The 13,241-nt window shown below is 39.4% G+C and overlaps 1 pseudogene; it reads right to left on the bottom strand.

Moving 5' to 3' along the window:
* Positions 1–1,194: 1,194 nt before the first annotated feature.
* On the bottom strand, positions 1,195–1,598 carry LOC115513039 (annotated as a pseudogene).
* Between the last annotated feature and the right edge of the window lie 11,643 nt (positions 1,599–13,241).

Below are 13,241 nucleotides of genomic sequence, written 5' to 3'. Positions count from 1 at the left end.
AGACTGAGGGGCTGGGCTATAGACTCGGCAGATACATGAGAAAAAGGAGAGCTGGTACATGCCAGGTTGGGGAGTGTCCCTCGGGGACCAGTTCTCAGAGGCGCTCTATCCTGGGCAGCTGACAGGGAGGCGGGATAGGAGGAGAGGGACTTTCAATGGAGGATGCCAATGTCAAGAGAGGCTTCCAAAGGCAGGCAGGCCAGATGGGACTTCCAGTAAGTGCCAGAGGACCCATTTGTAAGTACTGAAGAAAAAGTGCCCTTCACACTGTTGGAAATTAAAAAGTATGTCCCAACATTTGTCTGCTAAACTGTTCAAGGCACAGAGAGAAGGAAAACCGCTAGGCTGATGTACTGTTCTTGTCCTTCCTTCTTTTGTTCCTCTTTAATGAAAGGGCAATACTTCCAGGTGCCTAAACCACAATAACTCCATTTTTTTTTAAGTTGATGTATTTATTTTGAGAGAGAGAGAGAGAGCTCAAGAGGGACAGAAAGAGAGGGAGAAAGAGGGATCTCAAACAGGCTCAGCCCTGTCAGTGCAGAGCCCAATGCAGGACTCAAACTCACAAACACTGAGATCATGACCTAAGCCGAGATCAAGAGTCCGACTCTTAACTGGCAGAGCCACCCAGGCACCCCCACAATCACTCCATTCTTGGTGGTCAGAGAGCCCAAGGCCATAGTCCTAAGCCAAAGGCAAACGGGAGCATGGCAGTTAGAGAGGGTCACCTGGCAGGGAGACGTGATGGAGAAGTCTGGTCATGACAACATTTTATACATGTGTTAAATTTGTTCATGGTCACTGGAATCAAGTGATGTCTCTCAACTTAAGGAGTCCATTCGGTTCACAGGGCTGACAAAGTCTGGCCACTGAGGAATGATAACAGGAGCTCCTGGGCAATTGTGGGAGCAGTTCCATCCTACAGCACTTGCCAGTTGACTTATGGTCTGAAAAGCTCCCGGTAAGTTTACATCAACAACGGAATCAATGCCGATGAAACCCTTTTCATGCTTTCCTGTCACGATCCAAAGTAAAAATAGGTATGGTAGCTAATTTTCAAAATTGTCATTTTATTTATTTATTTTTGACTTAGAAAACTCCACTTTATTGACTCCCAAATCTAATAAAACTCGGAACTCTGCACAAGTGTTGTAAGAGGACTTTGACCTTTTTCCTAATGCCCTGTCTTCAAAGTCAGCTCATTTTTGTTTCTCTAGACTCTGTATCAGTTTTCTGAGATGCTAAGAGGACTTCATGTGTCCTTTGCCTTCATAGCCTCTCAGCATTTGTGATCATCATGGGATACAGAGGGAAAAAGCCAGAAAGACCCAGAGACTTCTCCACAGGCTTAGAGAGGTGGGCCCCACGGCCCATCTAATGCTAAATCTGGTCCAGGTTGAGAGCGACCATTTTCTCTCCATGACTATTGGGCAATGGATCATAGGAGCCCAGTTGCTCCACCAACGGCCATCCCTGGGATACTTGCAACTAGCCACAATGTGGTAGAAATGCTGGTTAGTACAGCCACTCAGGTCAAGGCGGATGGTTACGTGACCTCCATAGTAGCCCTTGCAGAGGACAACAGTGAGCTAAGCCATGGTGCAGCTGTGTCCACTGGGCCTGTGTGCCTGTTGCAGCACCTCAAAGCTTCCCGCCACTGACCCAGATTGGCTCTGAGGCCTCAGGTGGGGTGGAGGATGGACCTCACCTCTCTGCTACCCAAGCTGTAGCAAACATTGTCATTTTAAAGTTCAAAGACTTGGGGGCGCCTGGGTGACTCAGTTGGTTAAGTGTCTGACTTCAGCTCAGGTCATGATCTCGTGGTTTGTAGGTTTGAACCCCACATTGGGATCTGTGCTCACAGCTCACAGCTGAGCCTGGAGCCTGCTTCAGATTCTATGTGTCTCCCTCTCTGTCCCTCCCCCACTCATGCTCTGAGTCTTTCTCTCCCTCAAAAATGAATAAATATTTTTTAAAAAAAGTTTAAAGATTTTGATGATAAAGAAAACACCAAAGGTACAATGTAGGTCTACCTCAATACAATCATACAATCAGCAAAGATACTAAAACTAATGCCTAAAGATGTTGGACTTGAAGAAACATGTTTTTCAGAAAATAAAGATTTTAACATAAATGCAGTCATATCTCCAGCCTTGGGACAAATCTGTAGGATACTATTTTGAGCTACCAGCTGAGTCATTTTCTTTTCTTCTTTATCTCTCTCTTTCATATAATAATTATTAAGAATTCATATAATGTTTGAGACAACGTAAAGGAATGAATAGCAATAACAAAAACTATAATCATTTTCCTAAATGGAAAAAGGATGGGTAAGAATTTTGCCGATGGTAAAAAGACTTTGCATCCCCAACGTGATCTGAAAGCCAGAGGTTATAGTAGAAATTGTCACTGGACATTAAGTCCCAGACTAAAACTCTATGTGATTCTTTACAAGTTTGACATTGAATCGACTATTAATAGAAGGAATATTTTAGAGGGAAAAATAATGTAAGAATTAATATATCTAAAAGTAAGAATATATTATTTTATTCTTTATTATTTTAATAGCTTATGCTCCAGAAGGTCAATATTTTATTTTTGTTTAAGTTTATTAATTTACTTTTGAGAAAGAGAGAAAGAGAGGGAGTGCACATGCAAGCGGGGTAGAGGTAGCGGGTGGGGAGAGAGAGACTCTGAAACAGGCTCTGCAGGTCAGCATAGAGCCCGATGCGGGGCTCAAACCCATGAACTGCAAGATCGTGACCTGACCTAAAGTTGGACGATTAACTGACTGAGCCATCCAGGTGCCCCTAGTAGGTCAGCACTTTAATTAAATCAAGATTGTAACATCACTTTGAAACACACTAGCATCCTCAGGCAAGGACTTGGCAAAATACTTTACAAAAGATTCAGAATAATAACGAACCAATATAGTTAACTAAAATTTTATAGGCACTGGGATATTTCTTGGCTTCAAACTCTTTAGTTAATCATGAAATCAGGACACTCAGTCTTCATTCAATCAGAAGTTTATGTGGATTTCACTCATTCCAGAAAGCAATGAATTTACTGAGTGGCTCTGTTTGAGAGTCTATGAAGAATGCAAAGAAAATCAGGCACAGACCTCATTTTTTTTTTCCTAGGGAGCTTTGTGCCCAATAGGTGAGATCAACATACCCATAAATAACTAGAATACAAGGTCAAAGTAGTGATTACCACAGGAGAAGTGTGGATGACAAATCAGGGAAAGCAGATTTGGGGAAACGTTTGGGAGAAAAGAGACATACTAAGCTGTGGACTAGACATACAGGATGGACAGGAAGTGCAGTCCAGCTGGAGAGAAAAGTTACGGGCATGGTTTGGGCAATTTCAAGTAACTTAGTTTAGCTGGCTGGAGACTAGCATGAAGGAGAATGCTAGGAAATGTGGAAGCAAAGGACTGAATGAACACTTCATGGAGTGAAGAATGAGGAAGGTCAGGTTAAGGAGGTATGTTAGACAACTCAGATCTCCTCTCACAGGCAGCTTGTTTTGTCTCCCTACATGAGCACCATCCCAGCCACTGTTTAAAATCACCACTGAAAAACTCTTATTTACAGACTGGGAGTTTAGTGCATAAGAAGTACTGTATATTAGGAGATTTTAAAATAATATGACATTTACTCTTTTTTTTTTTTTTTTGTCATTTGCTCTTTTACCTACCCTAAACTCACAGAGTAATTTTGCCTTTACTCTGTTTGCAAAGAAACCATGTCACGTGAATATTGTTCAACAAATTAACGTAAAGGGATGGGTGTGGAGATGGATGGGTGGGTGGTTGTGTAGGTAGGTGGCCATGTGGTGGTCGCATGACTGAACGGAGGGGTGGAGACTGGATTTGTGAGTGGATGAGTGAATGGTTCGACAAGTGGATAGAGAGGTGAATGGTGGTGAGTGGATTAGGAGGTGGAAGAGGGTTGGGTGGCTGGTCTGCTGGCTACCTAAAGCACTTGGATACTTTGCTGTATGATCCCATGATTAAGTGTTCGATAGCCAACCAAAAAACATGTCTAATATAAATCCAAACAATTGTTTGCTAGTAAAATTTCGTCTGGCTATAGGAGTCAAGTACATTTTTTATTGTGCTTGTAAAATGCACGTCTTTCACTGTGCATTGAAAGAGAACTCAAAAAACACATGTCTTTTTATGTCCTTCACCCCTTCTCACAATGGTACAGGACTTGAAGTTTTCCCAAATTACAACTTGAATGAAACAAAGCAAAGCCACTGAAAAGGTAAAAGTCAACTGGGTAAACTCAGAGTGATTTTTTAAAATGATATTCACCATCCTTATAAAATGAGGGGATTCAGCTATATTAATAGTCTCAAAAAGTATAAAACCCTGATGTCTACTTTCAAAACCAACAAACACCAATCAACAAGGCAGCCAACCAACCAACCATCTCAAAAAAACAATTACGTATAAGGAGGGCATGCGTATTTACTAGTTTCACAAGTAAAAGAAGTTTTAGGAAACCTATACCCTTGCTATTCAAAGTTTGGTTCTTGGACCAGGAGCATCAGCCTCACTGGGGAGCTTCCTAGAAAAGCAGAATGCCAGATCCCATCCCAGAACTACGCAATACGCAATTTTAGATGCATTAAAGTTTAAGAAGCACTGCTATATGCCCTTCCTGAAAATTCAATGTATATGTAGTGTTCTAAGTTGTTAAGCTTGTTTTGTTTTGTTTGTTTTAAATCTTTATTAATTTTGAGAGAGAGAAAGTGCAAGCGAGGGAGGGGCAGAGAGAGAGCCCAAGCAGGCTCCACAAACCATGAGATCATGACCTGAGCTGAAATAAAAAGTCAGACGCTTAACCGGATGAGCCACTCCAGGTGCCCCTATAAGTTTGTTGAATCCAATGTTTACCAAAGTTATTTCATCATGGATTCCCTTTTTTTAATGTTTCATTTATTTTTGACAGACAGAGCATGAACAGGGGACAGGCAAAGAGATAGGGAGACATAGAATCTGAAGCAGGCTCCAGGCTATGAGCTGTCAGCACAGAGTCCAACTCGGGGCTCAAACCAGTGAAGCATGAGATCATGACCTGAGCTGAAGTCGGACGCCTAACCTAACGGACTGAGCCACTCAGGCACCCCATGGATTCCTTTTTGTAAAGGAAACGCCTTAACATTGCATGCAAATTGTATAACACAGTTTGGGCGGTGCTAGGCTCAATGAACCCTAAAGTCCCTCCAAGTAAAGCATTCTGTGTATGTGTTGATTATACAGATATCTGTATACATACATCTGAATATGTGGGTGTATATGTTTATCTACATCCATGCCATCTATGCATCACCTAGCTATCTAATAGAAAATAGCCATGATTCTACTTACGCATTTAGCGAAACCTAAAAGAAAATAGACTTGTTAAATTTGAGAGAAATGGTGAAATGCAGTTTTAAGTTCTTGGTGAAGAGAAAGAATTTTGTGAAAATGAACCAGTTCAATCAAGAGGTTTACTAGGGAACGTTTATGTGGGGCTGGGATTTCCTTTTACTCTCCAAGAGCTTTTCCAAAATATACATTCTTCACTAATGAGAGCTAATTTTTTATGTGCTTTCTCCCACTTGTTCCTATTCAAATATTTTATTTTTGAAGGAATGCCGTTTTGGGGCTTGTTAAAATTTCCATAGTCTTTTAGGAATGTTATTAAAGAATGTTAGTTTTTAGATCAAGTGTCCTTGGGTAAGTACAAATTGCTATGAAAGATTTGGACTTAATTTGATGCTATTGGAAGTAATCTGAAAATATACTTTCTCATGGTGGTGATTAGATCCTTTAAACAATATTTTAAACAGGAAATTTTACTGGATTTGCCTTCGTGTTCTCTTAGTGCTTACTCAAAAGCACATGGATCCTACCACAACTCCCTTCCCCCGAAAAAGCACATGGATCCAAGGTGGTGGCTTTTTTATCCCACAGACTAAACACTTGAGAACAGAAAGGGTTTCTTCGTCGCAAATCTTACTTTATTCCGACTAGACTCAGGGATGAGCAGGAACAAGACTGAGATTCTGCCGGGCCATAAGGAAGCCAGAGTGGTACATGAGGTGATTTTAGGTGGTATTTAGACAGGTATTTATTTTAATAGTCATGAAATTATCTTTATATTAGAAGAAATGAAATCGGGGCGCCTGGGTGGCTCAGTTGGTTGAGCGTCCGACTCTGGCTCAGGTCATGATCTTGCAGTTCGTGAGTTCCAGCCCCGTGTCGGGCTCTGTGCTGATCGCACAGAGCCTGGAGCCTGCTTTGGATTCTGTGTCTCCCTCTCTCTCTGCCTCTCTCACTCATGCTCTCTCTCTCAAAAATAAATATTAAAAACAATTTTTAAAAAGAAAAAATCAGTATAGCAAATGTGCTAGACATTATGGTTTAGGATGAGGTTAAGTTTAAAAAGTGAAGCCATTTGAAAAAGTAAATAACATTACAGATATGTATGCAATAAAAATTGTGAAGTGGTGATGTAAAGGATTGCAATATGGGAAATACGCCTTTAATCCAACCCTTTTGTTCTGCTGAGGAATATGAAACCCTCTTTACGTAGTAAATTCATGGGAATTAGGGCCTCGAGTTTCTTACTTCTCAAGGCCCAGTTGATAATGATAGTAATAGTCTCAAATGAAAGTGCATCTGAAATATCTTTGGGATGTAGAATTATTAATCATGGTCAATGTCTACTTCTTTCGATATTAGACAACTGATTATGTTCATTCGGTTCATAATTTTCAGGATTCTACAAAGCATTCAGATGCATCGTAATAGTAAAGTGAAGAAATCCCTCTCTCAGAATAGGTTGGGTTTATCTTCCTTGAGGTATGAACCATGAACTGTCATGAAGTTTGCCTCACACCTATCGCCACTTTTGTGAGCGTTGGTTGTTCCTACCATTTTCAGATGGAAACGTGAGCAAGTGATGATTCTGGCTCCAGTTTCCTTATTTTACAAAACATATAGAAAAGGACTCTCTACACCATTTAACTTTCCAGTTTCTTGGTTTCCCTATCTGTGAAATTCCATTAAATAACTGATTTCGAAGGTAACCTATAGTCCCAAAGTCCCATGACTTTATAACTATTAAAAAGATGAATGGCATATTAAATCCATAGAAATGGCCCGGCTTCCAGGAAGAAGTATGTTATGAGATAATAAAACTGGCATTTTTCAGCGCCTACCATGTTACAAGTACTCACAAAAAGTGTCTTGCTTAATCTGCCCGGCACACATGCCTGATTCCTATTGCACATATGCAGAAACTGAGGTCCAGAGGGGTGCAATAACTTATTCAAGATCACACAACTAGTAAGTAGTTTGAGCCCTGGTCTCCTTTTCTCCAAAGACCTACTCCTTTCCTCCACCACATCAAACTACCTTTCTGTGATCAGAACACTCTTATTATTAACTTTGAGATAAAGCTACTGAGGCAGGATGGCAGAAAAAATTTCTATTTGTCCATTTGTCAACACAGTTGGAAAAACATCCCAAGCACGGCCTTGTTTAGAATTATTTAGAACATCGAGAACACATGTCATTTTGTAACTAATCCCTTAAATACATGGAATAGTTGGGTGACATGAAAGTTTATCAAACTCAAATTTGATGTTTAAAAAATCTCTGATACTGATTCAGAAGATAGGGAAAAACTAATATAAACATTACTCTTGAGAGGAAAAAGAATAGAAACCATATGAATATTATAAATAAATAGAAAAGATTTATTACAAATAAATAAAATTTTGTACAAGTGAAAATTTTTCTGTGATTTCAGAATTCTATTAGCCTTCATTTAATGAAATTAGGAAACAAATATTGCCACTATCTGGAAGAGAATAAGTAATTGTTTAGAGAAAAAAGGAAATGTCTAAAATTATAACCATAATATTTATAGATGAAAAGATGTATTTTAGAGCAAAATAAAATTTTGTGTATGCATGTGTATATTTGTGTATATTTAGGAGATGAGTCAAAAATCAAATTTAAAAAAGTAGCATCTATTTGTTGGAACAGTTTTCAAATGTAAACTGTATGCAGATTTGGCATTATCTTCTGAAATAATAACTTAGCTGAAAAAAACTCACTTTGAGAACAAACAGTTTTGATCCACAATGTGGTTTTGAGGCGGCAAGAAAGAATTTCTTTAGGACATAGAGAATCAGTTTTGGATAATGACATCGGCTTTAAAACATTATTTAAGGAATAAGCCTTCATAGTTCTAGTTTGCAGACTTACTTTTTACTCATACTCCAAACTCACTCAGAAATGAACAAAACATAATTTAAAATTCTTGAGCTAGCACATTAACACCTCCTAACAATAGTGGCTTTCTTATTTCAACTGGCAATCCTTTACACAGCAATATGTGAATGATCAGCATTTCAAATGAATTAATCAGTTCATATCCCTACTATAATCGCCTGCTTCAGACAAGGTGCTCTGATGAACAAGTGCTCAGTTAGAGAGTAGAATAAGGGTAGCCATGATTTCCTGGCAGCCAGCAGTTTGTGAGTGAATGAGATCACTTAGAAGAATAATTTAATTATCACTGGCTTCACCAACATGATGCAGGTCCTCACTAGCCATGTAAAGCTTCTCTAGCCTCAAACATTTCTGGAAGCCATCAGGTAGTATCTTGTATTCTCACGTGCAATCATGAACAGACTCCTGCTAGGCAATGCAGCCCCCCACCAACGCCCAGCTACTCCAAGCATAGTTCACCACTGCTCCATCAGGCCTGCCATGTTGGCTTTTCTAGGGCGCATGTCACTCCTTTGCCACTACCCTGTTGGGCAAAGCCCACTGATTCCTTGGGCCTTGACTGTGGCAGAGCAGTATCTCGGGTGTATGGGAGAGGAGGTTATGATCCACCCTGACTCCCTATCTAATCCCAATGGATAAAGTACAGACTCTAGGAACTGATAGTTAATTGATGATCACTTATGAGTTTATTAATGAACCAGATTGTTAATGAACTGGGAAAGTCCCCAATGTGTCTTGCAAACTTGGGTACACTTTGGATTGGAGAATGCAATTTGGATCTAAAATCAAAGTGTTTTATCCCATCCCCATCCAAATGCAGACCTTGGGGCCAACTGGAGCCTGGGGCGGGTTGGGAAGATGGATGTTTGGAGCAAACTCAGCACTCAGGCAGATGCTTGGAAGATCACAGACTTGCCTCATCAACCCAGTTATTGGCTAACCAGAGAGTAGAGAGGGAAGGGTACGAGGTTGATTCTCTCCCTTTGTGCTTTCTCGTACAGAAACAAAGCGAGCCAGAGACTCTGAGTGTCCACTGCTCTCCTGAGGGGACCTACAGAGCAAGAGATCTCTGTGCAGGAGAGTCACTTTCAACATGTGGGCATTCTCCCTGAAACGAGCTCCTGTTCCTCCTTTCTGGGAAGCAGGTGTGGGGTTGGGAGAGAAGCTAGAAGCTTACTTTCAAAGACCACAGTCCCAACAGGAGGAGAATAAGGTTCCTTCTCTGCAAACATGAAGACAGGAGATTAAACTTCTTCCCTTAAGACTATGTAGTAGAATATGATAAAATGCTGCTGGGTAAGGGGCAGAAGCAGAATGGCTGACCCTACTTTGTGTTACACTCTATTTGAGGGATCCCAGAGTACTTTAAACCAGAACCCCAAATGTTGGAGAGTTTATTAAGAGAGTTATTCCAACTTTGGCTTATCATCCTTCTGCCTTCCTTGCATCTAATGGCGGGCAGAGGAGACAAATCCAAGTGACAGACCTGGCTGAGCACAGAATTCTCTTTCCTTCCAAAATAAGGAAAAATGTGCCATTGGCTTGGTCTGTCATGCTTGGTTATTTTCTTTTAAAATTAATTCTCTTCCAGAAGATATCACAGTCCCCTAACCTGCTTTGGAGCAGACTCCAGAATTTGCCAAACATGCCCACATGTGTCTAATCCCAGCAGTTTTGTCACCAGGACTCTCTTCTTCACTCAACACCAAAAGGCAAATGGGGGTCTCTCTTGTGAATTAACCAGACACTGCCAAGCATGCCTACACTCCAGCAGGGAACCGGACCCAGGACTAAGCTGTCATTCTACACTCTTGGCATAAGTCATAAGTCATCATCTAATTTTACAAGCAGGTATATACTTGGAAGCTGGTTAGCTTACATAGAATTAAGCGTTGAAGTACTTAAAACAGAAAACTAATCAAGGTGATAATAAACAGGAGTTCAGTAATTCAGTTAAATAGAAGGGTCCGTGAAACATTTATTCATTCTTTTTTTTTTTTCATTAGAAAAATTTTTATTTTTATTTTTTTATTTTTTTTATATATATGAAATTTATTGACAAATTGGTTTCCATACAACACCCAGTGCTCATCCCAAAAGGTGCCCTCCTCAATACCCATCACCCACCCTCCCCTCCCTCCCACCCCCCATCAACCCTCAGTTTGTTCTCAGTTTTTAACAGTCTCTTATGCTTTGGCTCTCTCCCACTCTAACCTCTTTTTTTTTTTTTCCTTCCCCTCCCCCATGGGTTCCTGTTAAGTTTCTCAGGATCCACATAAGAGTGAAACCATATGGTATCTGTCTTTCTCTGTATGGCTTATTTCACTTAGCATTACACTCTCCAGTTCCATCCACGTTGCTACAAAAGGCCATATTTCATTTTTTCTCATTGCCACATAGTATTCCATTGTGTATATATACCACAATTTCTTTATCCATTCATCAGTTGATGGACATTTAGGCTCTTTCCATAATTTGGCTATTGTTGAGAGTGCTGCTATATTCATTCTTTATTTTACTCAACATTTATAAAGTATAATTGTAGGCATCAAACACAGTTCATGGGGATAAAAAGATAAAGATTTACTCTCTGTCCTTAAGGAGCTCACAGTCCAGGTACAAAGGCAGACATGTAAGTGACATGGGTCATAAATCCTTTTCCACAAAAAGGTGCATATAACATTTTATAAAAATGCAACATGATACATGCTATAATAACAGATACAAACTACTGTGAGGTATAGAGGGGTAACAAGTAATTGTAGTATAACATGAGGCAATCTCTAAATTGGAAAGATTTGGGAACATATTAAAGATGATAAGTACCTTGGCTTAATTTTTTAGTAAATGACTATTTCTAAGCCTGGATTTCTACTGTGGTATTTGTTCAATGTGCCTATTTTTCGGTTTACTTATGGCATTTTCATGGCAGCCATGATTAGTAATGACCTCTAGCTTATGAAAATAGATCTTTAATGAAGTAAACACACTTACTGGGAAATCACTGGGACAGCTTGGTCTTGTGGAAAAACACAGTTATGTGTTTACTGATAAATTACTGATAAATTTCCTGTTTACGTAGCTGACCTGTCATGTTAAAGCCTCATTCAAGCAATATTTTGGAAAATCAAACAAATATGCTTCTCTGAAAAGAAAGGATTGAATTTAAGTTTTTAAACTTTTTTGTTTGTTTGTTTCTTGCTTTTGCTCAGTTTATCTGAGATAAAAAATTAAAGCGTTTAAAAACATTTCTTTTAGGGGCACCTGGGTGGTTCAGTCTGACTTCAGCTCAGGTCATGATCTTGTGGTTCATGGGTTCAAGCCCCGCAATGGGCTCTGTGCTGACAACTCAGAGCCTAGAGCCTGCTTCGGATTCTGTGTCCCCCTCTCTCTGTGTCCCCCACGCCCCCAACTCACACTCTGTCTCTCTGTCTCACTCAAAAATAAATAAAACATTAAAAAAAAGAATTAAAAAAAACATTTCTTTTAGTGTGTAATTTTAAAATCAGAGGTACTTGTTAGCTCAGTTGGTCAAGCATCTGACTCTTGGTTTCGGCTCAGGTCATGATCTCAGCATTCATAGGTTCAGGCCCCATTTCCTGCTGTGTACTGATAGCACTGAGTCTGCTTGGGATTCTCTCTCCTCTCTCTGCTCCTGCCTCACTTGCTCTGTCTCTCTCTTTGTGTGTGTCTCTCTCTCTTTCTCTCAAAATAAATAAATAAACATAAAAAATTACTTGAAAGTCAACATAGATCATTTTTTTCTTTGTTCAATAAATATTTATCAAATAAATGAGTAAATCAAGTGCTCAGTCTTTATTTTCATAATCTTCAGTATTATCTAGCACAATGCTAGTATTATCTATCATAGCAAAGGTATAATAAGTTCTTTGGGGCCCATGGCTTGATATTTTACCTTAGATTGAACAACAAAAAAATGGTGAGAATTTCCACATTTAGTTTATAATCAGGAACCTAAATTTGGAATTTTAAATAAAAAAAAAAAAACAGGAAATTCAAGAGAATAGAGTGTTTGGTCTCTTAAAAACGTGTAAGTGATGAAAATGCAGATAAATAAAAACATCAAATCAAATGCAGTAGGTGTCCTTTCACTCACATAAATTGAAAAGTGAAACACTCTGATTTAATATATTCTTGGTTAATAGTTTACGCATTTTTTTTATTTATTTATTTAATATAATTTATTGTCAAATTGGTTTCTTTTTTTTAATATATGAAGTTTATTGTCAAATTGGTTTTTTTTTCAATATATGAAATTTATTGTCAAATTGGTTTCCATACAACACCCAGTGCTCATCCCAACAGGTGCCCTCCTTAATGCCCATTACCCACTTTCCCCTTTCTCCCACCCCCCATCAACCCTCAATTTGTTCTCAGTATTTAAGAGTCTCTTATAGTTTGTCTCCTTCCCTCTTTTTTTTCCCCTGGTCTTCTATTAAGTTTTTCAGGATCCGCATATGAGTGAAAACATATGGTACCTGTCTTTCTCTGCCTGACGTATTTCACTTAGCATAACACTCTTGAGACAGTTCCATCCGTGTTGCTACAAATGGCCAGATTTCATTCTTTCTCATTGCCAAGTAGTATTCCATTGTATATATAAACCACATCTTCTTTATCTATTGGTCAGTTGATGGACATTTAGGCTCTTTCCATAATTTGGCTATTGTTGAAAGTGCTGCTATAAACATTGGGGTACAAGTACCCCTATGCATCAGCACTCCTGTATCCCTTGGGTAAACTCCTAGCTGCGCTATTGCCTGGTCATAGGGTAGAACTATTTTTAAATTTTGAGAAATCTCCACACTGTTTTCCAGAGCAGCTGCACAAGTTTGTATTCCCACCAACAGTGCAAGAGGGTTCCCATTTCTCCACATCCTCGCCAGCATGTATGGTCTCCTGCTTTGTTCATTTTAGC

This window comes from Lynx canadensis, chromosome B1 (genome assembly GCF_007474595.2).
Source record: "Lynx canadensis isolate LIC74 chromosome B1, mLynCan4.pri.v2, whole genome shotgun sequence".
NCBI classification, from domain to species: Eukaryota; Metazoa; Chordata; class Mammalia; order Carnivora; family Felidae; genus Lynx; species Lynx canadensis.
This window is presented reverse-complemented; position numbering and strand designations above follow the sequence as displayed.